The 24,613-nt window shown below is 48.4% G+C and overlaps 1 long non-coding RNA gene across 1 annotated transcript; it reads left to right on the top strand.

The window, feature by feature from the left end:
* The first annotated feature begins 14,347 nt into the window (after positions 1–14,347).
* LOC141579085 (uncharacterized) lies at positions 14,348–24,386 on the top strand. Its single transcript, XR_012510117.1, has 3 exons — positions 14,348–14,801; positions 15,830–15,994; positions 16,509–24,386. It is a non-coding gene; the product is annotated as an uncharacterized LOC141579085 (long non-coding RNA).
* Positions 24,387–24,613: the final 227 nt, after the last annotated feature.

Genomic DNA, 24,613 nt, shown 5'->3' with positions numbered 1-24,613 from the left:
ATGGGGAAATTTCACTTGGGGGTAATTATGCATTCAGGCCAGCGGCTGTATTCTGGTCACTTGTCAAATGAGGCCTCCTGCAAGGTACTGACCAGTTCGTTTGGGCGTTTATTTCCTCCTTTTCCTCTTTTCTCTTTAAGCAGCAATTGCCTTTCCTTTTGCTTTTACCACCCTGGCCCGCGGGTGGGAGGCTGGGGGCTTGGGGCTTGGGGCCGGTAGGCGGGGTTTGGGGAGGGATGTCAGTCTCCCAGGGAGGATTTGGCTCAGGCATCGATCGATGGAAGCCCCCATGCCCTCGCAGCGCCTGTCTCTTAGCCCCTGCCCGCTCTAGCCCTGGGTCCCCTTCCTCTCCCGCTGGGAAGGACGACACGGGCGCGGTCGGAAGACAGACGCGCAGGTCAGGCGCTACTGAGAGCTCGGGGCCGGGCCGGGGCCTTCCTACCGCCCTCACCGCCTGCGTCCTGCTGCGTCCGCGGCCGGACCTTCGCTAGGCCCCCAGGGGCCTCGGTGCTATCTATTCTGAATTTTACCCCTGTCCCCACCTTAGGAACAGGAGAGAAAGAGGGTTCGTGGGGAGGAATACTGAAACAAACAACAAACCTCCACCCACCCGCAGCCACCTCTCTTGATGGAAAATGAATTTTGGCAAGAGATTAGCTCCTAATCTGATCTAACGCTGCTGACATTTGGGAAGAAGATGAAAATGGCAGCTCAATTTCATTCAGAAAAGGGGTCACTTCGCTGGGCTTCGCTCTGCTCCCCAGAGAACGTGGATATCCCTCCCCCCTCCCCTAAACCAGAGGAGCTGGCACGGAGCGGGGAGCTGGTGGGTTGAGAGGCTCCTGGGATTGCCCACCCCCGTCCCAGGGGCAGCGGGCACCCTGGGCGGGACTCTGCCCTGTCCAAGTTGAAACGTGAGCATAGAAGGAGGGTGTAGGCTGGGGAATCATCCTCCGTACCCCAGCCCCATCCCCACACCCCTCCCCTTCAGGGCACTGCCCTCAGGCAAAGGCGGGGGCTCTTGGCCCCCAGCCAGGACTCTTGAGGCTGAGAGCCTCTTCCTTCTAAGGAGGCCAGTGAGAGATAAAGTTTCAGGCCTCACCAGAGGAGAGGCCCTTCAAGCCAGGTGTGTCAAGGACAAGCAGAAGAATCTGTGTCTGGGTCCCTGGGAGTGAGCCTGGGAAGGAAGAGAGTTTGTGCCTGCATTTGACCATGGACCTCACATGCTGGTGGCTGCAGATGTGTGAGTGGCTGTACATGAGTGTGTCTTGCACAGCATATGATTTGCGCATGTGGACACATCTATAGATGTGTGTGTACCTGGCCTTGGGGCGAAGGGTCTGCTGGAGTTCATACTGTGTCTGCAAAACTTAGGAAAAGGCATTTCTTCTTCTGGATAGATGGTTGTCCTGTGGCTTGAAGAGTGAAATGTGAGTTGGGTTTCAGTGACCGCCCCCCACCCCACCCCCCAGACCTCTTATGCTTCGCACAATCTCTATTCTACACACTCTGGCTCCGGTGGGGATTCTCCGTGTTGGGTGGAGTATTACTGAAGGTGCCCTTCTGATTGAGAATCAGCTTTGTGTTGAGCAGTCCCTCCTTCACTGGCTGGGGACACCCCCCCCACCTTTCCAGTGTGGAAGTTTTGGATGCAAGAGCCCCCACTATCTGCCACCAGAAAGTTCCTAAACATCACACAAAAGGCTGGTCACTGCAGGTGCCCTTGTGAGTGAGGCTGAGTAGCAGCGTGCACGCGTGTAGATGAATGAGTGTGTGAGAATGGTGGTAAATATATGCTTGCCTTTGTGGGAGAGGACTGCAAATGTGTGTGTCGGGGGTGGGGGTGTTGAGCATAGATGGAACCATGGTGGGTGGGGGCGCATGGCTGAGAGTGTTGTAGGAGCCATGTAAGTGGCTGGGGTGTACCTGGCTTCCCTGGCTCCCCCAGCCTTCCAGAGCCCTCTTGGGTCTGCCTGTGAAGGGCTCACCCTGCCCTCCCTGCTCCCGGCTCTCCTGTCCCACATTCTAAATGACCATGGTTAGTTTTTTCAATGAAAAACAGAAGTGGTGTCTAATCATGTAAATGACTTCAAGCGGAAGGCTGCTGCTTCGTTGAGTAAATGATGCCACATTGGGTCAGATGTCACTTTCCTTCTAGTTGTCTTGGGGCAGCAAGCAGGCTTCATCAGCTCCAGGGACCCTTGTGAGAGGAGCAGGGTCAGTGCTGATGTTTACGGAAAAGCCAGAGCACTTTTAAGGCCCCTCTTCTCTGCCCACATCCCCTGCTCCTCCTCACCCCCGAAATCTTGAGTTTCCCCAGCTGAAAAGGAGATTTTATTTAGAATATGCTACATACCAGATCCTGCTGTCAGTCCCAGGGAGGCCTGAGGAAGATCAATGGTTAGACCAGTGTGCACACGTCGTGTGTGTGTGTGTGTGTGTGTGTGTGTGTGTACCAATGACATCGGTCCCAGTTGCTCACTGTCCATCAGCTGTCTGAACAGGCTTTGCCAGAACAAGTGCAGTGTAAATCCTGGGAATAACAGTCTACAGAGGTTCCTTGATCCCTGGCCCCAGGGAAGGGAACAGGTGGGGCCTCTGGGAGTCTCCGTTGGGTCTGTTGCACATCCTAGAAGCCCTTCCCCTCCCCTGGCCACTGTGCTAGATGGGAGGCCAATCTGCGGACAGGGGCTAAGTAGCCATTGCTTCTGCTCCAAATCCCTGCTATGAGCCGGCATTTTACCAGGAGATATCAGTCTGCGCCCTCCCCCTGCCGTGGATCAGTTCCTTGTTACTGTGTTCCTGCCCACCACCTCACTGACCTCGGTTCCAAATGCAGGCTGATAGGTGAGGGACACACCCAGGGAGGGAGGGAGAGGGTCTCGTGTCCTCCCCTTCCCAGGCCCCTGGCTTGCTCTCTCCTACCAGTCAAAGGGATGAAGCTGGGCTGGGATGGAGGTCACTGTAAAAAGATAGGGACCACGGACCCCCTCACACCTCACCCTGTGCCCTTCCTGCTGCCTGTCTGATTGTGGTTTAGTCCCTTGTCTCCACATCTGTCTCCTGCAATGGTGGAGAGCCATGTCCCGGAGCCCAGCCCAGCTCCTTCTTCCTTCTCTTCCTTCTTTCTTTCTTTTCTTCCTTCCTTCAACAACCCTCCCTCCCTTCCTCTCCTCCCTCCCTCCCTCTCTCCCTTCCTCCCGTCCTTCTCTCCCTTCCTTCCTTCCTTCTCTCCCTCTTTCCTTCTCTCCCTCTTTCCTTCCTTCTTTCTTTCTTTCTTTCTTTCTTTCTTTCTTTCTTTCTTTCTTTCTTTCTTTCTTTCTTTCTTTCTTTCTTTCTTTCTTTCTTTCTTTCTCTTTCTTTCTCTTTCTTTCTCTCTCCCTTTCTCTCTCCCTTTCTTTCTCTTTCTTTCTTTCTTTCTTTCTTTCTTTCTTTCTTTTTTTCTTTCTTTCTTTCTTTCTTTCTTTCTTTCTTTCTTTCTTTCTTTCTTTCTTTCTTTCTTTCTTTCTTTCTTTCTTTCTTTTCTTTCTTTCTTTCTCTTTCTTTCTCTCTTTTCTTTCTCCCCTCATCCCCCTTTTCCTCTCTGTCTCTCTTTTTTCTTTCATTTATAGGGATTTATTCCACACATACACTCATTCATGTGAAGTGACATATGTATGAAATTAATTATTAGGTATTTTTTGCTAGAGGGAAAGTTTTGACGCAATTTAAGTGTCCATCAATAGAGGATTGGTATAATAACCTACCCTGACGCAGGATGTTATGCAGCAGTTACAAAGAGTGAGGCATAATTTATGTTCTAAAATGAGAGGATCTCTAAGATATGTAAGTGTTCATTGATAAAAGTGAAAAGAGTGTTCCTGTAATATCACTAGTGTAAAAGAAATGGAAGATGTGTATATTTGTTTGAAGTTGTTTATAATCTTTCTAGGAGGATACAAAAAGAACTGGTAAGGGTGGATTCTGCAGCCTTTTTTGAATGCCATGGCGTGGTTGCCAGCTCCTTCAGATGTAACCATGTAGTTCTTAAATGCTTAATGTTCCCTTTGTGATGCGGTTCCAGAAAGGAGCACCAGGATCCAGGTCATCCCTTTGGCTCTAAGCAGCCCTTTTTTAGCCAGTGTGCTTGTGTTAATGCAGTCCAAGTCAGTGTCAGCTTTTTTGGAAACCAAGAGTTGAGCAAAATCATAGAGGCTGGCCAGGCCAGCTTCCCCTCGAGAAGGAATCCTACAGAGGGCCTCACTGGTGGTCACACAGCCTGGGTTTGGATGTTTCCAGAGCTGGGAAGCTCACTACCTCCCAGAGTTGCCTTGTCTCTTCTGAATCAGCTCTGGGTTTTAGGATTTTCTGTGACCTCTGGAGAATAAGTCTTATCTCCTTGGAGTTTACCTGGTGACATGATAATTGTTTGAAGCATTGCCTCCCTGCATGACCCCTTCCCTCCAATCATATGAAAAAATGCAAACTTACACAACAGTAGAGGAAGCAGTGCCATGGGTACATATCCCATCTTCAACAATTATGTGATGAGTTGAACTGTGTCCCCCAAGTTTAAATGTTGAAGTCCAAAGCCTTAGTACCTCAAAATGTGACCTTATTTGGAGATAGGGTCCTTACAAAGGTAATCAAATTAAAATGAGGTAATTATGGTGGGTCCTAATCCATTATGACAGGAGTTCTTGTACAAAGAGGAATTAGGACACTGATGCACAGAGGGGAGACGATGTGAGGACATGGGATGGAGACAGCCATGTACGAGCCAAGGAGAGATGCTGGGAGGAACCATCCCTATGACACCTTGATCTTGGACTTCTACCCTCCAGAATGGTGAGAAAATAAATTTCTGTTGTTTAAACCACTCGGAGTGTGATACTTGTTTCAGCATCGTGAACAAACTAATACAAATGATGAACTCAAGGTCACCCTCCTTCCATCTGTCTTTCCCAGGCACTCCCAAGCCATTGCTATTTTGAAGCAAGCCCAGACATCATACCTTTCACTGGTAACAATTTTAGGATGTATCTCAAGCAGGATTCTTTGAGAAGCTCAATCACAACACCATGATTCCTTAATAATTCTCTCCATGAGGTGATGGACTGATCTGTGAGTAGACCTGGGGCCCAGTGTCCCCCACCCCCAGCGTGAACTCCCTGACAGTACAAGTGAGAAACATCTGGGACACAGGGGAGGTCTGTCTGTAAATGCTGGTGCCCTCCTCCCATCTGAAGGATTTCCCTTCCAAGAAAGTCTGTTTTGCGGGGTAAGGTTGGTGCCTTTCTTTTGTTGGCACAGTGGATTGTGATGTCGCCTGTCTGACCATCCTGCAGAACTCAGCAGGACTCGAGGGGTCTCAGGAGGGGGCTTTGCTCCCTTACCTAGGGCCTCGGTACCTGTGGTCATGTACCTGTTCCCCTTGGGTACCAGGACCCTTGGCCACCACTTCCCCTGCTGCCCCAGCATGGAGTGCCCATGGGAACCAGGCTCTAGCAGGGACTCCCAGGATAGCTGGGGCAGAACCCGGGCAGAGCTACTGTCACTACTGTCACCAGGAGGGACAACCCAAGAGAGTCCTCCTATTTGCTCTCTGAATCCTTCTGAGCTTCTGGGCACCCAGGCTGCTTCTAGGGAGCAGCTGGGCCAGGGGCGCCTTCCTCTATTCTGGCCTGCTGGGGTCTGGGGCCCTGGAAACCACAGCTGTGGGGCCACAGCGTCCTGAAGCAGAGCTGAGCATGGCTCCCCCTCTCCCCTGGTTGTGGCTGCATTGTTAAGTACTGTCCCTAGCAAGTAATTACACCCATACCGGCTCAGTTGCACCCTAAGCAAATTAGGTGCTGATCCGAAGGTGCAATTAAGTAGTGGTGAGTGTAATTTAGTAATTGCCAGCATCTCTTCTCTCTGCGGCAGCAGTCACAGGCCGAAAAGCCAATTCTAAGACCTGTTGGAAGCCCATTTCTTTCCACGACCCTCCTGGTTTTGAGTCTAGGCAAGGAGGTACCTTGCAGCCAACTTCTTTCTGATTTCTAAGTATTGAGGGAGAACCTCTGGATGTGTCAGGGGGCTGAACATAATTAGCATTTTTTAGGAACAAAATACACAACAAACCTGCTATTGTTTCCTTAATTATATGTCTTCTGATATAAAACAATCCCTTGGTGTTGGTGATGTGTTGATTAATTATCCCAAACAGTTCCTTTTGAAAGTTGGGAAATGTGTCTCTTGACCTCCTTCTCCATTTCAAGGGAGCCAATGTCTCGAATTTCCTCCAGAGCCTTGTCACTACCCGTGCTGAGGAGGTGGAGGGAGAAATGGATGCCTCTGGGCTGTAAAGGGGGGGAGGCCAGGCTGGCCTGTGGGCTTTCGGGGCCTTGGAGGCATCAGGGCGAGTGGGGCTGGATGACTTTCCAGGCTGACCCATCAGAGACAGATCTGCGGCCCCCTGTAGGCTCCATACAGGGACTCAGTGTGGGAGGGATGTGTGTGGGCCAGGATGGAGCAGTGGTCGCCTTTGTCTGGAGACTCTGGATCCTCCAGTCAGGATGTCCCTGTGACTCCACTGAGCGGTCTCTCTCCACTGACCCCACCAGTGGACCACTTCTCACTTTCTTCCACCCGTTTTTGTCTTTTGAGCCCTCCCAGCAGCCTCTGAGAAGCACGCCAGGCAGCAGCAGGTATGAGGCCTGGCCTGAGAGGGTCCACAGGGCTGCAGTCAGGCAGATGGCCCAGGGGCTTTGTCAAGTGTGTGGACGATACTGTGGGTGCTGAGGGGAGGGGAGAGCCCCCCAGAGAGCCATGTACTTGTGGGTGGGTGGGTATGTATGAGCATGTGTATGTGTCTATGGATGTACACATGAGTGTGTATGGATGTATCTGTATATGGAGATGAATGGCTACAGTGGTATGCCTATGTGTGTGTGTGTGTTTGTATGGGTGTATGGGTGTGTCTATAGGTGTGTATGTGCACTGGGGAAATGAAACAAGGGTGGGTCTTCCTGCTGAGACTTTCTTTTACATTCCTGATCTCAATCTTTGCTTGTAAGGGCCCCAAATGCCTCCCTCTGTCCCCTTACTCTCCCATCAAACCTTTGCTCTTTTAGGGCAGTCGCCAAGCCTTGCACCTCCAGGAAGTCTACCTAGGTTTCCCAGCCAGCCCTCCCACTATACAGAGCCTGCCATCATTTCCCCATCCTGTTGCCCCAAATAGTTCCCTCTCTAAGCAGGTAAATCCAGTCTCTCCAATGCAGGAACACATGTGGGAGCAGGGCTGGTCCTCACCCATCTCGGTGACTACCTGGTGCCCAGCTCTGGCCAGAGCTGCTCGATCCTTCTTCCTCCAGTTCTCCTAATGCTCTCTCCTCCCCATTTACTCTCTCAGCCCTGTTTTTTTTACGTCTCTCCTTCCCCATCACCTCTGCCTGTCTCTGCATGTCTCTCTCTGCATCTTGTCCTTCTTGTCTTATTACAAAAAAGACTAGAGGCGGCCCACAGGGAATATGATTAAACTGAATTAAGCTACATATGAAATATAAACAAATACAATGTAAAAATAAAACAGTAATAAATTAATACTGGGGGAACTGTGAATAAAAAGTATCAAGGTGATGGGGGACTGGAGGAAGGGGTGTAGAACGTGGATGTGTTACAAGGGCCTGTTACAGTTTCTGTTGGCAGTGATGGTTATTGAACGTGCTTTGTGCTGGGCTCTGAACTGTATGTGCATTATCTCATTTAATCCTCTCAGTAGTGACCCCAGAGCAGGGGCTCACATCCCCATTTTATTTTATTTTATTTATTTATTTTTGACTTGGTTAAGGTTTTAAAAAAATTTTTTATTAAAGTGTAGTTGATTTACAATGTTAGTTTCAGGTGTATAGCAAAGTGATTCAGTTATGCATATACACACATATATTTTTCTCTTCAGATTCTTTTCCATTGTGTTATTACAATAAATTGAATATAGTTCCCTATGCTGTACAGTAGGTCCTTGTTGTTTATCTGTTTTATATATAGCAATGTCATACCCCCATTTAATAGATGAGGACGCTGAGAAGTTCAGAGTCTCGCCCAAGGTCACCTGGCCAGTACATGACACAGCAGGGGTTTGAGCTGAGATGCTGTCTGGCCACAGACAAGATCATCTGCAGCCTGTACCAAAGAGTGATGGGCTCAGTGTGGGGAGGATGGAGTCCTTACTGGGGCAGCAGCGGTCAGCTGAGCCCCTGGGAGCAGGATGCTTGGAAGGGTGGAGAGGAAGGTTGGGAGGAGTGGTGGGGAATACAATAAGGGCGGGCTGGGGGGGTGAGGGGAAGGGCAGGCAGTCAGATCCAGGTTCTCAGAAGGAGGGTCCTCCGAGCTGAGATCCCACGTGGCAGGGCGGTCCAGATAGCCCTGACTGCAGGAAGCAGAGGCTCTTACACCCACCCCTCTTCCTCCACGGCAGGGGGAGCCTCTTCCAGGAGAGGAAAAACAACCTTGTCTTGGGGCACACCTGGCTGTCCCACCGGGCTGGCATTGGGTTTCAGGAACACTCGATAACATGCCTGGGGCAGTCCCCTGGGGAGGGGGATGTGCACCCCTCCTGCCCGTATCCAGTCCCCTTTACTGGCTGCTCACCAAAAAACTACTTACTTTCCTGAAAGCAAGTGAGTACACAGTGCACCTGTGTAGTGTCGGGGGCGCTGGGACAAACGGCTGCTGAATTAAGTGGCTGAGCTGAGCTGAGGACGGAGGGAAAATAGGGGTAGGGGGCACGGCTGGGGGACGTAGGGAGAAGAGCCATTCAGGAGGAAAGAGGAGAAAGTGTCTTGTCTCAGGGGGCGAGTTGAAAGGCAGGGTTTACAAGGTAGAAACAGGATCACTTCCCTCCCCCTGCCTAGGGCATCGGTCTTGGAAAAACTCTTAGTGAGGTAGGTTTAAAAATCTTAGCTGAAATGAATGACTTGGGCGAGAGGAGAAGTGGCCAGGAGATACAGCTGCCCTTGGCTTGGAGAGAAAGGGTTCAGAATGTGGTGATTAAATTATGGCCCATCTTAATGGACCCTCACCCATGGCGGCCATTCAGACCTCTGAAAAACTGTCTCTAGAACCAGTTTAGCATGAGGGAGCCAGTTTTCTACCATGGTTCAAAGTGCATGTTTGATTAAAGTGGTTGCTCACTCAGCAGCTGTGTGACCTGGGTCAAGTTTCTTGGCCTCAGTTTCTTCATCTATAAATGGGGGCAATAATAAAACTTACAACGTGGGATTGCCATGTAAAGTAAATGAGCCTAGCTTGCAGTAAGCGCTCAATAAATGCTAGCCACTATTGTAATTATTCTAGCTGTTGGGGAACAAATGGCTGCCCTTGAACTCTCAAGAGTTCACCTTTCTCTTGACTGTGCCCTGTTATCAGAAAGAGTTAATTTATACAGTGGGATGAGCCCTGGGCTGGAACGAGCAGACCCTGATTCCAGTTCCAGCTCTTCCTCTGATGGCTGTGTGACTTTGGGCAAGTCCCTTTCCCTCTCTGGGCTTCAGTTTTCTCATCTGAGCAGTGAAGGAGTTGGACCAAAAGACCTTCTCAGCCTGATAGGTCTGTGACAGACATTGAACATCACGTGTAGAGTGGCCCCAGGAGAAGCCTTGGACTACCATCAGAGGTTGGCTTGACAGGAGGGACACTAAGCCATAAAAAAATGGCTCCAACGGGAAAGGCAATTGGAAAGGCTTTCCTCTTAGCGTAACTCACCCCGGTGAGTCTTCTCCTGCCCTGTATGCTTTGTTCAGAGTTGGGTGGAGGTGACTCATTCCCGTGCCTGCCCAGGCTTACACCTGCGCACACACACGGAACGCTCCCAGTGAGCATGGGTGCACGTACAAGTACACACATAACACACACACTCACCTGGTTACATGGTCTGTGTGGAAACCACGCCCCTTGCTCTCAGAATCCTGGATCCTGGATCCTGGGAGGACTGTTGCCAGATTTAGTGAATAAAAATACAGAACGACCAGGTGGTTGACCCACCTCTCTACCTTCCCTTTCACCCACCAGGATCAGAACAGAGAGGGGCGGTCCTCACCACAGGCACCTCAGGGGGATGCCCTGCCCCCAATCTCAACACAGTGGGTGGTGAAGGACATGGCTTTGGGGCCTGCGGACTTTGGTGCAAATTCTTGCTTTGTCCCTTTCTTTCAAGTCGCTGCCCTCTGCTTCTCACCTATGAACTGAGAACAATAGCACCCGAGGGGGCTGCTGTGGGACTGAGTTAATGCAGGTAAAATCCTCTGCCCAGTGCACAGCACATGGTAGGGAGTCGGGAGATGATTACTATCGCTTTATTAATGCTTATCAAAGTGATGCTGTAACCACGTTCTTTCCACGAACACTTGTAGAGCAGATTCAATGAACCAGGTACTGTGCCAGGGACCAAAGAGGTCCTCAGGGCAAGTATTGAGGGCTTCGCCGCCTCTAGGAGCTGCTGACAGTCTGCATGAGGACTAAGCAAAACATATGACAAATGTAGTGAGCAAGGCAAGTTGGTGGTAAGTGGTAGTCATGTGACTTGGTCTTAAAGTGTAGGATGACTTTGAAAGAGAAGGCTGTGGTGGTCAGGGAAGGCTTCCTGGAGGAGATGAGGTTCAGGCTCCAGTCCTAGCCTGCTCCTGGTCCTGTACATTCTATTTAGCACCCCGTGCTTGTGAGCAGGCCTCATAGGAACGTGATCTTAATGAGTGGCCCTGACTGTGTGCCCCAGGGGTTAGATAGAAGCACCAGGAGGAAGAAAAGGGGAGTAAGGTAAGTGTCCATGACTGGGCTGGAGTTTGTAAGGGCTGGGGAAACCTCAGCTCCTCACCTGCTTCAAGACCTCTTCCATGATCAGGCCCAGAGAAGACAGATAAGACCCAGATATTAGCCAACTTGTGGCTCTGGCTGGGAGGCTGCTCTGTTGAGAAGCTGATAGCCGGTGACCCTAAGTGCCCATTGTAGGCTCTGTCTTACTGCCCAGGGGCGGGGAAGACCCTGTCCTTATCTTGGGGATTCTGTCTGGTATTTATTTCCATGTGTAGCAGTGATGAATGTTACACAAAACCAGAAAAAGGCAAGAGAACTATGCCTCCTCCCGGAATGGGATGTTTCATCGCTTCGCGTCTGTGCTCCCTGACTGATGGAATTTGACATTTCGAGCTCATTAGCACCAGAGTCCCTTACAGCTAGCGGCTTGTCGTGGGAAGGTCGCAAAGGGCCTTTAACTTTGGCATCAATGAGAAATTTGGCTTCCAGGGAGAAGCTGTCCGGCAGAGCTCAGCCCTGTCCCGAGGTATCCCCTTGTGCTCAACTGACCCAGCCAGGCTCTGTGTCCTCTACTCCAGGGAGGAGGCCCTTCCTGGGTCCTGGAGGCCAGCCATAGGTCAGCCTTCCCCTTCCAACTCCTAGGTCAACATCCTTGATGGTCAGGGTGAGATGAGATCTCAGCAAGTCATACCGACAATTGGCACATGGGGAAACTGAGGCCCAGGGAGTGGAGGGATTTGCTCAAAGCCATCGAGCGTGTCAGGGAAAGAGCATTCAAGGGCGTGGGTTCAGGAGTCAGACAGAGGAGGCGGAGCCTTGCGCTGTTCCTCACTGGCTGTGTGACCTTGGACCGCGACCGCAAGTGCCCTCAGTTCCCAGGACCGCAGAGGAGACCAAGGGAACCCAGGCCACATGACTGGCACGGAGCCTGGCACAGGCAGAGGGGTCCACTCCTGCTGGTTATCGCTCTTCCTTTTTTGTGACTGTGGTTAAGCCCAGACCTCCTGACTTGCAGTGTGGCTGTCAGTTCACAGTGAGGCCTTCTCTCTGCCTTGGTGAGTCGCCCAGCAAAAGTCAAGCCGCGGTTCTGCTCTGGTTTTGTCCTGCGGCCTGGAGCTAAATGGTGGAGGCCGCCTGAGTCCAGGCCACCACAAGGCGGGGCTGCGGCAGGAGGGAAAATGTTCCCCGGGGCAGCGGCACTGTCATTATTGTCATCACCCAGCTGAGCAGAGCTCCGGAAAACCCCGACGGACTGAATCAATGATAGAAGGTTTGCCTGTGGATTTCTCCAAACCTGGGCTCCCTCCAGAGCTTGCGTCTAAAGCAGAAAGGGCCTGGGTTTTGGAGCCATCTGGCCGGTTTCTTCTTCTGCTAACGGGGTAATGTTTATCCTGCAGACATGATGGGTGGGTGCCTGCCGTGCCTTTGGCGCTCGGCAGGTGATTCTGAAATGGAAGCTGTACCGAGCCTTCCCTCCCCTCCTCCTGCACAGACACAGAACGCCTCCCATCCTGTCCCTCACACCCCTTCTGACAGGCAGGAGATGCCTTACCACTCCCACCGTGCAGGTGAGGAAACTGAGTCCCCTAGAGGGGAAGTGACTTACCCAAGCCAACAGCAGCAGAGCCAGGGCCTCAGGCCAAACCTCGGGGCTCCCAGGCCGGGCCGCTGCTGCTGTGCTTCTGGATGAGATTAAATCACTCAGCAGTTTCTCAGCCCTTAGCTTCACCTGCCCTGGGGGATCAGCTGCATTTTCCTTTTCTGAGCGGTAAGCGGCCCTTTGGGCTGGGAGCGCACTGGGTTGCCACCCCAAGGATCTGGGTCAGGCTTTAAGCAGGGCTCCGGGAAAAAGGGCAGGGGTCCCCAACCACAAGTGGGACTATGGGAGCAAGGGGCTGTGACCCCAGGCTGGGGGTCCTGTTTAGGCCGGCTTCCAGGGAAGAGGGTCCTAGTTTCCTCCCGAGCGCCTCTCACACAGCCCAGCCGGACAGACAGTGCTCATCACCACCCGGCCCGGTGTCCTGGTGATTAGGATTTAATGAGCTGGCTGCGAGGAGCTCTGCGGGCTGGGGCCCTTCTCCCAGGCCTGGGGGATGCACCTCTGCCCTGGCTGGGGCTCTGAGTTTTGTGTTTCAGGCCAACTTGCTCCTCGTATATCTGTTTGGAACCAATGAGCCCCCCAGAGCCTTGTACTGGGTTATTTTGAATTAAGAGTTTTAACAGCCTGCAAGACAAACATAGAAGCCTTTAAGGAGAAAGAGTAAATGAAGTCGGCAAGGGGGAGTGCACGGGAGAGAAAGGAGGAAATCCCAGCTGAGTTTTGGCGCGGGGCTTGATTGTGTCAGTGACAGGAGGCTGCATCTTCCAAGACAGGAAGCCCCCTGTGGCTGACAAAACACTCCACCCTGTGTAATTCTATTTAAACCGCACAACCACCCTGAGAGGGAACGATCATCTGTTTTCCTTATTATCTTAATTTTTGCAAATGGTCAAACCAAAGCTCAGAGAGGTGCTGAGACTTGCTCAAGATCACACAGCAAAGAACGGGCAGGGCAGGGCTGGGATTCTGGCCCAAGCTTGGTGTTCTCTTCCTGACACCACAGTATTCCCCTCTGAAGTCTTTGCTTTTCATTCTCTACTTAAATATCAGTGACGGAGCTGGAGTCGGTGTTGTTGAGGCTCCGTCCAGATCCAGGGTCCCCTTTGTACGACCATTGCCAGCTTCTGTGTGCTTTGCTCCCAAGGGCTCTTGCCTGCAGCCTTCGTCAGGAGGCTACCTTTGAGCTCCTGGAGCTGAGTGCCCAGGCATAGAGCTGAAAGTGCCTGGGAGTTAACTGAGGTTCAGAGCCAAAGATTGACTGGAACTAGCCTCCTTGCCTGCAGGCAGAACAAACATCAAGGTGTCATTTGCAGCCCGTGGGATCAGGCTGGTTCTGGGGCTTCACCTCGGATGGTACCCTTGCTTCATTTCTCTCTCTTCCCTCTCCTCCATCACCCGTTCCCTCCCTCCAGTCTCTCCTGGGAGCACATCCTTTATAAATCACTTGTAAATAAATTCTCATCTCAGAGCTGCTTCTGAACCTGACCTAAGACAGGTGCTGAACGAGGGCCCAAGGATCAAGATTGTGTACAGAGATGAGATGAGGAGAGAAGGGAAGGTCCTTTGCTAAAATCTGACCTTGGAGGGGAGCCCTTAGTGAAGCCGTGGCCAGCACAGGCGGGGAAGAGGTCATCTGAGAATGTGCTGGAATCTATGTGACACTGAACCATGATCTTAGAGGACTGAGGTCTCCCCCAGTCTTCTGAGTGACAGAGGTGGAGGTTGGGGAGTGGGGCCTGGCTATGAGGAGAGAGCACAGACACGCTGGGTACTGCCTTGGGTCTGAGGCAGAGATTAGCCTGCAGGATTCTATTAGGAAGTGCTTTCAGAAACCAAACCTGCAAAGGAGTGAGGGAGGCAAAATTGGGCAGTGGGAGATCGGGCTGCGAGGCAATTGTAACAGAGCCCCCAGCTGACCCCATGGGGACCTCTGGAGGGGGCTGGCCCTTCAGGGATATTGTGAATCAAGGCCGGGGGTGGGGGTGAGGTTCTTTGTATTCCCCCAAGAGCCAGTCACCGGACTTGGGCTGCTCCAGGCAGGGGTGTAACCTTGGACTAGGCAGCTTCCTCCAGAGGAGGGCAAGGTCTGGAGAAGGACTCAGTGTCTCCAGAAGGATCCGGGCTGTGTAGCACAGCAGACACCTATGGGCTGACCGCTGACCGGTTCTTACCTGGCGTTTTCTTGTCACTGGCTCATCCCATCTTTGAGTAGAGAAGTTGTAGAGAAGAAACGTGCCTGCTTTTAATTCCATTTAAGACAATATAGATTTCCTGAGGACTTGGTGCGTGTTGGGCTTTCCAAGGCCCTGTGGAAGGTGAGAAATAAATGAAGCAAGGTCCCTGTCTTCACAAAGCTTCAGTCCAGTCGGAGAGACACAGCCTTTGCCTGTGAAAATGGAAATGATGGTTCAGAGGACCTGCTGTCATAATGGTTAGTAACGGCTGGTGTTTATTAAGCACATACTGTGTGCCCGGCACTAGGTTCAGTCCTTTGCAAGCATTAGCTCAGCCATCCTCTCAACAGCTCTTGAGGCTAGAGAGTCTTTTAGCCTCATTTCACACATGCATTCACTGACTTTCTCATAAATACCTGGCAAGTGGTCAAATTGGGATTTTTAACTCAAACGTTCTGACTCCAAATCCTGAGCCTGAAGAACCATCCTATACTGTCTATGGAGGAACTGAGAGGATGCTGGGGTTCCCTTAGAGTCTGGTGAGGAGTATCAGGGAAGACTGCCTGGAGGTGGTGGCACTGGGTCTGAGATTGTGTTAGGGGAGTGGAATTTGCCCCAATGTCACCTGGAGGGAAGGCACTCTCTCATTGTATAAATGGTTTATGAGATGCTTTTTCCTCTGAGGAGCCTCCCTACGTTGATCAATAGAAGTTGAATAGTTTAATGGTACCCCCATTCCTCAGTGGAGGAGGAACTTTCCTGTCTGCCCCTCCCATTTTTGCAGTAACCTCCAAATCCTGTCTCTGCTGTTACCCAGGGATGTATCAGTACGTGTTTAGCAACTGCTGTCTGAAAAACCAAAGCAAAAATGAAAAACAAAACCAAACCTGTGTGACTTGTACTATTTGCCAATTCTGTGGTGTAAATCCTCCATCCTGGCCAATTCATGCTGCTAACAGGATGTCCCTGAAGGCAGAGCTGGGGAGCCACGCAGTCGGCTCTCAGAAGCCAGTGAGCACTGGCTCCAGCAGCCTGCTGCAAGTCACTCTGAGGTCTCTAGCATCTCAATTACCAGCTGGATTCTAAGGGTCCAGCTTTTGCAGTGTCTGGGAAGAGAAATGATTCCTGGGTCCATTTGGCTGTGGCCCACGGGGTGTCCTACTGACAAGCTGAGGACATGGATTTCATTGTGAAAGTCATCTGTTCCCATGAAGTGGACATCACCCACCCCTGTCCTGGGACGTGGTACTGACCACCCACCCTTCTCTGTATCTGACGCTTCCAGGTCTGGATCTGCCCAGAGCTGACTCCTGCTCTGAGGCCGTTACAACCCCTCACACCAAGAGAGCACTTTACTTTTGCAAAGCACCCTGCATGGCCATCTGCTCATATAACCCTCCCAACAACCCTGTGAGGCTGGCTGTGTGGTGCGATCACCACCAATTTACAGGTAAGTAATCTAAGGCTCAGGGACATTTACAGACTGGCTCAAGGCCATACTGACTAGTATACGGTGGCAGAGCAGGACCTAAACCTCATTGTTTCTACTGCCCAGTCTAGTACATTTTCATCTGTTTTGGGCAGACTGAGCATCACAAATATTCCAGAGTGCATTGCAAACTGAAAAATAAATTGAAAACTGGGTTAAAAACCACATGCCTAGATTTATCCTTTTAATTTAGAAATGTTAATCTTAAAAGTATTCCCATTTTTTTTTCATCATTCCCCTTTTGATTTTCAGTAGCAGGTGAAAACGGGGAGATTTGGGAGGAGGAGGGGAAATGACACCTTTCTTAGGTGATTCAGTCCCTCCCTGGCCGGTGCCTCCTCTCCCCAGCCTCTCCCAAACCCAAACACTACAAAGCCCAGGTGTCTGTGGAGAGGTAGGCAGAGGTAATATTTCAGCCCAAGGTGTTTCAGGTCAACAGCTTCTGTAGTCAAGATGACAAAGGTATTTATTACAGGAAATCCCTGGCAAGGATGACCTATGCTTCTCAGAGAGACAGCAATAAAGGCGCTTTTGCCTGGAGCGTGGGACTTCTGAGGCTGATGTGCAAGTATCCGATGGAGGCAGCATTAACATTCCTGTCGGAGATGGAATCTGCTCTTCTGATGAGGAAGTCGGGAACACACACACACCTGGGGCCAGCCCAGGAGATTTATACCTGTGACTACGCTTGTGGTCCTCTGCTCTGTTGAGCACTCCGGGATGGTACAGCAGCATTGTCTGACTCTGCTTACAGGAGAGGTAAACCCACCTTCCGCTGGACCCACCCACCATCCACACTCTGAAGTCCCATCTTTGTTTTCTTCCAGCACAGTGTTGAAGCTTGGATGAGTATTTCTAAAACCTGCCTGATGGGGGGGAACGTGTTAAAAATACAGATTCCCAGGTCTCCTTCCCTCCAGTCTGATTTAGTAAGTTGGGAGAGTCATGTTAAGAAGCTATAGTTTTTTTTTTTTAATTTTGTTTTTTATTGAAGTGTGTGGTTGATTAAGAAGCTATGGTTTTAACAAGATCACTCGTAATTCTTAGATTGGATAAATGGGATTGGGAAAATTCGACAGGTGTGGCCCAGGGTTTCTAAGACAACAGCAGCTGGTGGGGGGGGCTTGTTATGAACTGCTTTTCCAACCTCCTTCTCTGGGCCTGAGAATTTGCATTTCCACCACACTCCCGGTAATGGGGATGCTGCTGGTGTGGGGACCACACTCTGACAGCCACTAGTGTGCACAGAACCTGGAGCCAGACTTAACTTGTGTAAGCCTCAGTTTCAGCACCTGCAATATGGGGTTGCTCCTAACATCTATCTCTAAAGGATTATTATGAGGATTAGCTGAGTTACTATTTGTAAAGCACCCACAGCAGGGTGTGGGGCATGGTAAAGTAGCATTACACATTTGTTAAATAGCATAAAACGAAAGCCCCAGTTATAGGTGCTTATTCCTTCATGCACTCAGTGAATACTGAATGACACTTGCCCTGTGCTGGAACCAGCCTAAGTACGAGACCGTGGAGTGGACCAGGAAGCGGACGCAGTCTCTTCTCATTCCGCGGTACAGAGCTCTGGATTTCATGGTGATGGCTGATGCCTTCTTCCAGTGTGTCATTTACCTGCCCAGACCTTGAAAACAATTCTGTGATTAATGTCAGGGACCTCACAGCACCCATCCTGAGCCTTAACCACACATCCATTTGTGTCATGGCTCATCACCTACATCCTCGCTGATGGCACGCTCGGTGAAGGGGGCTGTCTTTGGCTCATCCCTGCTGAGTTTCGAGCATGTGGTGCAGTGCTTGGCACATTGTAGCTGCTCAATAAACTTTTTTGAATGGACGGATGATGGATGGATATGCACAATGATCAACCTGGGTCACTCACCAGCCTCTCCCAGGTCAACATAGCAGTTTCCTGACAGGATTTCGGGCCTCCATTCTTGGCCCCTTCACTCTATTTTCCCCTCTGCACCTGCAAAGAGGGTTCTAAACCCCAGGTCTAAAAACTTTAATGAAAAAGAATATGAAAATGAATATATGTATGTATATGTATGGCTGAGACACTGTGCTGTACACCAGAAACTGACACATTGTAACTGACTATACTTCAACAACAACAAAAAAACAATAACTAACTAACTAAATAAAATAAACCCCAGGTCTGAAATGCTCACTCCCTTGCTTACAACCTCTCCCGTGGTACTCTCTTTAAATAATTTCTTCTGTGGACATGTGTAGTCCAAATTTCATGACCTGTGATTTAATTCATGTCTCCACTGACAAATTATCAAAGCCACAAGGCTGCCAATCAGAATCCTTGATTAGCAGGCGATAAGAAGTGCTAATAACATTTCGGCTCAAAGCAAAGAAACCTGATGTCTTGCTGACCTATGCAGACTTAACTTGTGTAAATGTGCTACTCCCGTTAAGCTTCTGGAATTGCTGAAAATAGCTCGTGGGTATTCCTTCCCCACAACTGTCTACTCAGGCTCTCAGGGGTCAGGGTTGCCTGGTAGGAAACCACGCGATTAAGGGAAAGTGCAAACTTCTTAACCTGGAGAATGGGCTCACATACTTGGTTTGATCCTTCTTTTTAATTGAAGTATAGTTGATTGACAATGTTGTGTTACTTGCTGGTGTACAGCACAGTGACTCAGTTATACATATGTATGTATGCATACATGTCTATGTGTGCATATATGTCTATGTGTGTGTATATATATTCTTTTGGTCCTATCTTTTGAGTTTGTCTCTTGTTTCTTCCCATTGGCTGTCGATTCATGGGTATCTCCTTGACCAGGTGGGAGCTACTCCAGTGCCAAATTCTAGCCCAGTGTAGCAAGTGCTCAAAAACTATGGAATAACTGAATGGCCTGGCATAACGTACAACAGATTTACTTTGAAATTATTTTTTCCAGATTCTTTTCCTCATAACTTGAGCTTTCCAAATTTTAATGCACAGGTGACCTTTATGAAGACTCGACATAGTTTCTATATGTTTATAATAGGATGCTAAAATGCTACTCACTGAGAATTATAAATGGATTGAAATAAAGAGGCCAGGACAGAGGGTTTCCATGAAGGGAGTGGTTGGAAGGTGGTACATTTCCCCATCTCACAACCTCTTCTGCTCCCCACTCCCTAGTCCCCCTGTGGCTGCTCCGGAGGTGCTTCCTTCTCACTTCAAGCCAAAGGAGGCAGACTCCAGGGGGACCTCTCAGGAAGCTTTGCGAATGTTCCCTAGAATCAGGGGTCTGGGTGCATGAGTCATCCCATGAGGCAAGGGGACCCGCTTTTGGGTCACATTTGTGACCCCAAATGTGAACGTCTTAGTAGGGGGACCTTTGAGAACCCAGGAGACGGGATGTCTTAAGTAACAGGAGACAGAGACACTCCCAGAAAGAATGTCTCGGACAAACCCAGAGAAAGCAGCCTCCCTCCCAGGAGAAAGACTGAGCTCTGAACCCCCAAGATTGCATCTGAGCGAGGATGTCCCCTTCTCCATCCTCTCCTCCATCCTCTCCTCCAAACCTGTGGGTCTGTGGGTGGCTGGAGAACACAGGGAGGAGAAGGGAAGGGTGTCCTGGCCCCATGGCCCATGGAAGCCTCCCTTGCTAAAGTGGGGGTGGGGAGTGAATAATCATAACCCAGGGCTTGACATTTTAATCACTGAAATTGGACTGTGCTTGGGACTAAAAGTGACCCAAAGACTGTTTTTTATTGAAGAATGACTAGAAAAGTGATGGAACCCGCCTGAGATTTTATCCCAGAGCAGGGAAAGGACACTCTGCAGAGCTGGTTTGAAAGGACATTTAGGGTTGGTGCGGGAAGCTGGAGAAAGTTGTTCAGTGTAATGGCTACACTACACACGTACAGAAACGTATAAAAGCATATTTACATAGCCGTACCTGTCGAACACAGATTTACATCAATGCACGTCCATGTGGATATAGCCATGTGTACAAGACATGCATCCCCATATATAAGCTACCATTTTTGAGAACCCATTACTACATGTGCTCTACCCAGGCCAGGCATTTTAACAGACATTAGCTTTACATTTCAAATACAATAGATATCATCCCATTTTATAGATGATAAAACTGAGGCTTAAGGGCATAAAATCTTGTATCCCAGGATCATGTAGCAGGTGGCAGAGGAACAATTCAAACCCAGCTCCCTGCCCTCATCCAGACTATATCTTTGGCTCACCTAATACTTGCATGAGCTGGGTCTGTCTTGAGGGTCCAGGTCTTTTCCATGACCTTATGTGGCCTATAGATTTGGTGACTCCTATGTCTCTATATGGAGATCTCTCTCTATATATACATAGAAAGGTTGTGATTAATTGATATGCTATTGGCCCAGGCTAACGGATTCCCCTCCCAGCTTAGCTTGGTCAGGTCTTGGGTGGCTTCTTCTGGACAACACTAAGTCATATGTCTAAGGCATCTGAAGAAGGCGACTGAACTTGTGGGGAGGACGAAAATAGTGTGGGGGGTGGGGCTGCTATGGGCAAGGTGGGCGTGGCATAGAGACAGAGCTCACAGCTTGATTGTCTGGTAAAGTAGGTCCGCTTGTCCTCGCTGAATTTCAGGGTAATCACATCTCCCTCCTTCCTCCCTCTAGTCCCCTCTTCACGCTGCCCATCTGATCAAGAGAAGTCCTTTATCTCCGGAACAGTCACCTTTGGGATCTTGCCCAGCCCACACTTGGCCATTTATCCCATCTCATTCAGCATGGTTTTTGGTAACTAAATCTGGCCTCCCTAGGCTGCAATCCTTTGGTGTTTTGCTGGGGGAGGCGGGGGAAGAGATGGTACACAGGCATTTCCCTCTCTGCTGTTGTTATCTTGACATTCTTTGGCTAAGGTCCCCTGCATTTTCATTTTGTCCTGGGCCCTGCAAGTTACGCAGCTGAAATGGAGAGGGGAGGGGGAGCACCTTCGTCTGACAAACCCTGGATCCCAGCACCACGCAGACACAGCCTGAACTGTGTCATGGGTGAAACCGTTAAACAGCAGAAGGCCTGAGCTGCTGTGCGTGGTTAGTGTTGGGGTGGTGTGGGCAGGGTGACGCGTGTGAATTACACAGGAAGGGACCTGGTTTCCAGGAGTCTCCCCAGTGGCAAGAGCCCCCTCCACCCCCAACTATTAACTGAGATCTCAATCAGGAAGTTACTCTTCTCAACTGAGGGAAAGAGGTAAAATATTCCTCCCATTCCTACACCAGAGATGATCCAACACACAGAGCCAGGCATCTGGCCATAGAGCCTTGAAAGCAGAGAGAAACCATTCCCTTGGGTAATAAGTAATTAGCAGCAGGTATTTTACTAAAAGGATGGGAGGAATGCAAAGCTTCCCTGGTAAAATGATTGATAGAGACCTGGCACTTACAGTGGGCTCTGAACAAGCACATAAATGATGACGATTAATGTTCTGCAAATCCCGAGGGCCCTACGTACCATCTGCGTGGTCAGGGGCTGACAGGAAAACAGAAACCACGTCAGGTATTTATAACAGGGAACGTAAAACAGGGAGTTTGTTACACAGGTGATCCGTAGGAGCCTAGATGGCAAACAGGGTTCAGTGAGGTACTCAGAGATGTCAGGGCAGGAAGCCATTCCCACCTGAAGCTGGAGAAACCAAGGGACCAGACGGTGCTACCAGAGTGGAGCCCAGTGTGATCTGGAATCAGGCGGACCTGTCCAGGAGCTGCGGAGGTGCTGCCGCCAGAGGAGACACCCCAGGCAGGGAGGTAGGAGGAGAAACACCCTGGCTTCTTCCTTTTCCCCAACCTCCACTCTCTTGCCCATGCCTCCCATTGGCTGACCTGGGAGTCTGGGAAATGCAGCCTGTTGGGTCATCCTGCTGTGATACAAGGAGGGAAAAGATATAGAAAGGATCTGAGAGCAGATAGATCCAGGGCTGGAACAGCATCCTAGCACAGAATGGTAGGGGACACTGCAGGTTAAAAGACTACCGGACTATCTCAAGGCTGTGAAAAAGTCATATAGACTTCACCATAATAGTAATGCCAGTCATTTATTGATAACATCATGTACCGAGTGATCCTCGATTTCACCGAAACTTTTATGACAACCCTGTGAGGTAGGTGGTCCTATCCCCATTTTATGAATAAGGAAATTGAAGCTCAGATATTAAATATCTTGCCCAAGGTCTCAGCCACTCAGTGGTGGAGCTGGAACTGGAGGTCAGATCAGTAACACTCATAACTTTGCTTCTAAGCATCACAGTGTGTCCCTTGCATCCTGGGTGAAGTGAGACGGGAGATTGGCGATATCAGAATCCCCTGCAAATCATTCATAGTTTGTGGATACAGTTGTATTCAAGGGAACTGAGCTGTAAAATGTCTAAAATTGTCTGTCACCTTGTGGGCTGGTTCAGCAAATTCTTCTGTTGGTATCAGAAAGTGTCAAGTTAGTGGCACCTCCAAGTATTATTTTGGCCAAATACCCAAACTGGGCAGATAGTTCCTAACAGTCTAATTGAGGTTTTAATCCCCAGAGTGGGAACTTCTGATGGCAGAACACCCTGAACAAACCTTATTCTGCATTGTCTTTTTTTTTTTTTTCAGTAGCAATTCCAGTGGTTGTGTAGTAGAATCTCACTATACTTTCAATTTGCATTTCCTTGGTGACTAAAGATGTTGAGCATCTTTCCATGTGCTTTTTGTCCACCTGTGCATCTTCTTCTGTGAGGTGTCTGTTCAAATCTTTTGCCTGTGGGTTTTTTTTTTTTTTGGTTGGGTTGTCTTCTTATTGAGTTGTAAAAGTTCTTTATATATTTTGGATGTATATTCTTTGCAAAATATCTGTGTGTATGTATATATCTATCATGTAATATATCTATATAAAATATATAGTGAATCTTTTCTTATACCTGTTGCTTGCTTATTTTTTTATTAACAGTTTCTTTTGAAAAGCAAAAGTTTTAATTTTGATAAAATCTGCTTTATCTTTTTTTTATGATTAGTATTCTTTTTGTATGTGTGTCCTGTATAAGAAGTTTTAACCTATCTTAAGGTCACAAAAGTTTTTCTCCTGTCTTTTCTTCTAGACATTTTGTAATTTTAGCCTTTATCCAGGCCCATGACCCATTTTCAGCTTATTTTTTGTGTATAGCATGAACTCTGGGTCAAGATTCATTTTTTTCCTATTTGGACATCCACTGATTCTAGCAACATTTGTTGAAGACTATTCTTTTCCCCATAGAATTAGCTTGGTGCCTTTGTGAAAAATAAATTGATCATTAGGTGTAGGCCTATTTCTGGACTCCATAATTATTATAGTTTTCAGTACTTTCATAATAAGTCTTGAAATTAGGTAATGCAGTTCTCGCAATTTTGTTTTCTAGATTCAAAATTGTTTTGGCTCTTCTAAGTCCTTTAGGTTTTCATATAAATTTTAATCATTAGCATGTCAATTTCTACAAATAAGCTTATTGGAAGTTTTATTGAGATTGTATTAAATTCATAGACTAATTTGGAATGAATTAACATTGTAACAATATTGAGTCTTTCAACCTGTGAACACAGTATACTCTTTCATTTAGAGTCTTTCAGAAGTTATTTACTTCTTCCAGTAATGTTTTGTAGATTTCAGTACAGAGATCTTACACATTTAAAAACTTTCATTCCTAAGTATTCTATGTTTTTTGATGCTACTATAAATGAAATTTATTTTTAAAATTAGTTTTCTAAGTATTTCCTGGTAATACAATTGATTTTTGTATATTAACCTTGTATCTTGTGACCTTGCTAAATCATTTATTAGTTTTCATAGCTGTTTTGTCGATTCATTAAGATTTTCTATCTAAGTAACAATGTTAACTACAAATAGAGACCATTTTATTTCTTCCTGTCTTATGCCTTTATTTCTTCTTGCTTTATTGCACAGGTTAGCATCTCTAGTATGGTATTGAATAGAAGTGGTAAGAGAGAGCATCTTACTTTTCTCTCGATTTTAGGGGGAAAATGTTTAACTATGTCACTACTAAGTATGATGTTAGCTAATAGAAGGATGGAAAAATAAATATAGGAGTGGAAATGGAACATTTAAAAATAATGAAAAACAATCAATGAAATCAAAAGTTGTTTATTTTAAAAGAACTCTGCTTGCATTCCTCTTCTCTGTACTACACTATAAAAAGTGCCCTCAAAGTGAACCAAGTTCAGGAAGAAAGCTGGTTTTGTGGGAAGGCTCTTCATTTTTATTTCCCTTCTCTTAAGAATCACAGTCCTATACTGCCTGTTTTTCAATGTCAGAAAGCAATTGTTTTTGTTCAAATTTCTAAGTATTTATGAATGGAGGGCTAGTTTTTCCATTATGGCCATAAGTGGAAATTTCCTCTTTATTAAAACATCTGTATAATATTCCATTGTATTTTGTATCATAATTTATTTAACCAGTTCCCTATTAATAAACATTTATATAGTCTCCAATCTTCCTTTTGTAAACAATATTGCAAGTGTAAGTCATCATAGCTAATTAATTTCATATATGTCTGAGTATATCTGTAGAATATATTCCTAAATGTGCCAATGAGGGGTC

The sequence above is a fragment of the Camelus bactrianus genome, chromosome 11 (assembly GCF_048773025.1).
Source record: "Camelus bactrianus isolate YW-2024 breed Bactrian camel chromosome 11, ASM4877302v1, whole genome shotgun sequence".
NCBI lineage: Eukaryota > Metazoa > Chordata > Mammalia > Artiodactyla > Camelidae > Camelus > Camelus bactrianus.
The sequence above is the reverse complement of the archived record's forward strand: the minus strand, read 5'-3'. Positions and strand labels throughout refer to the sequence as shown.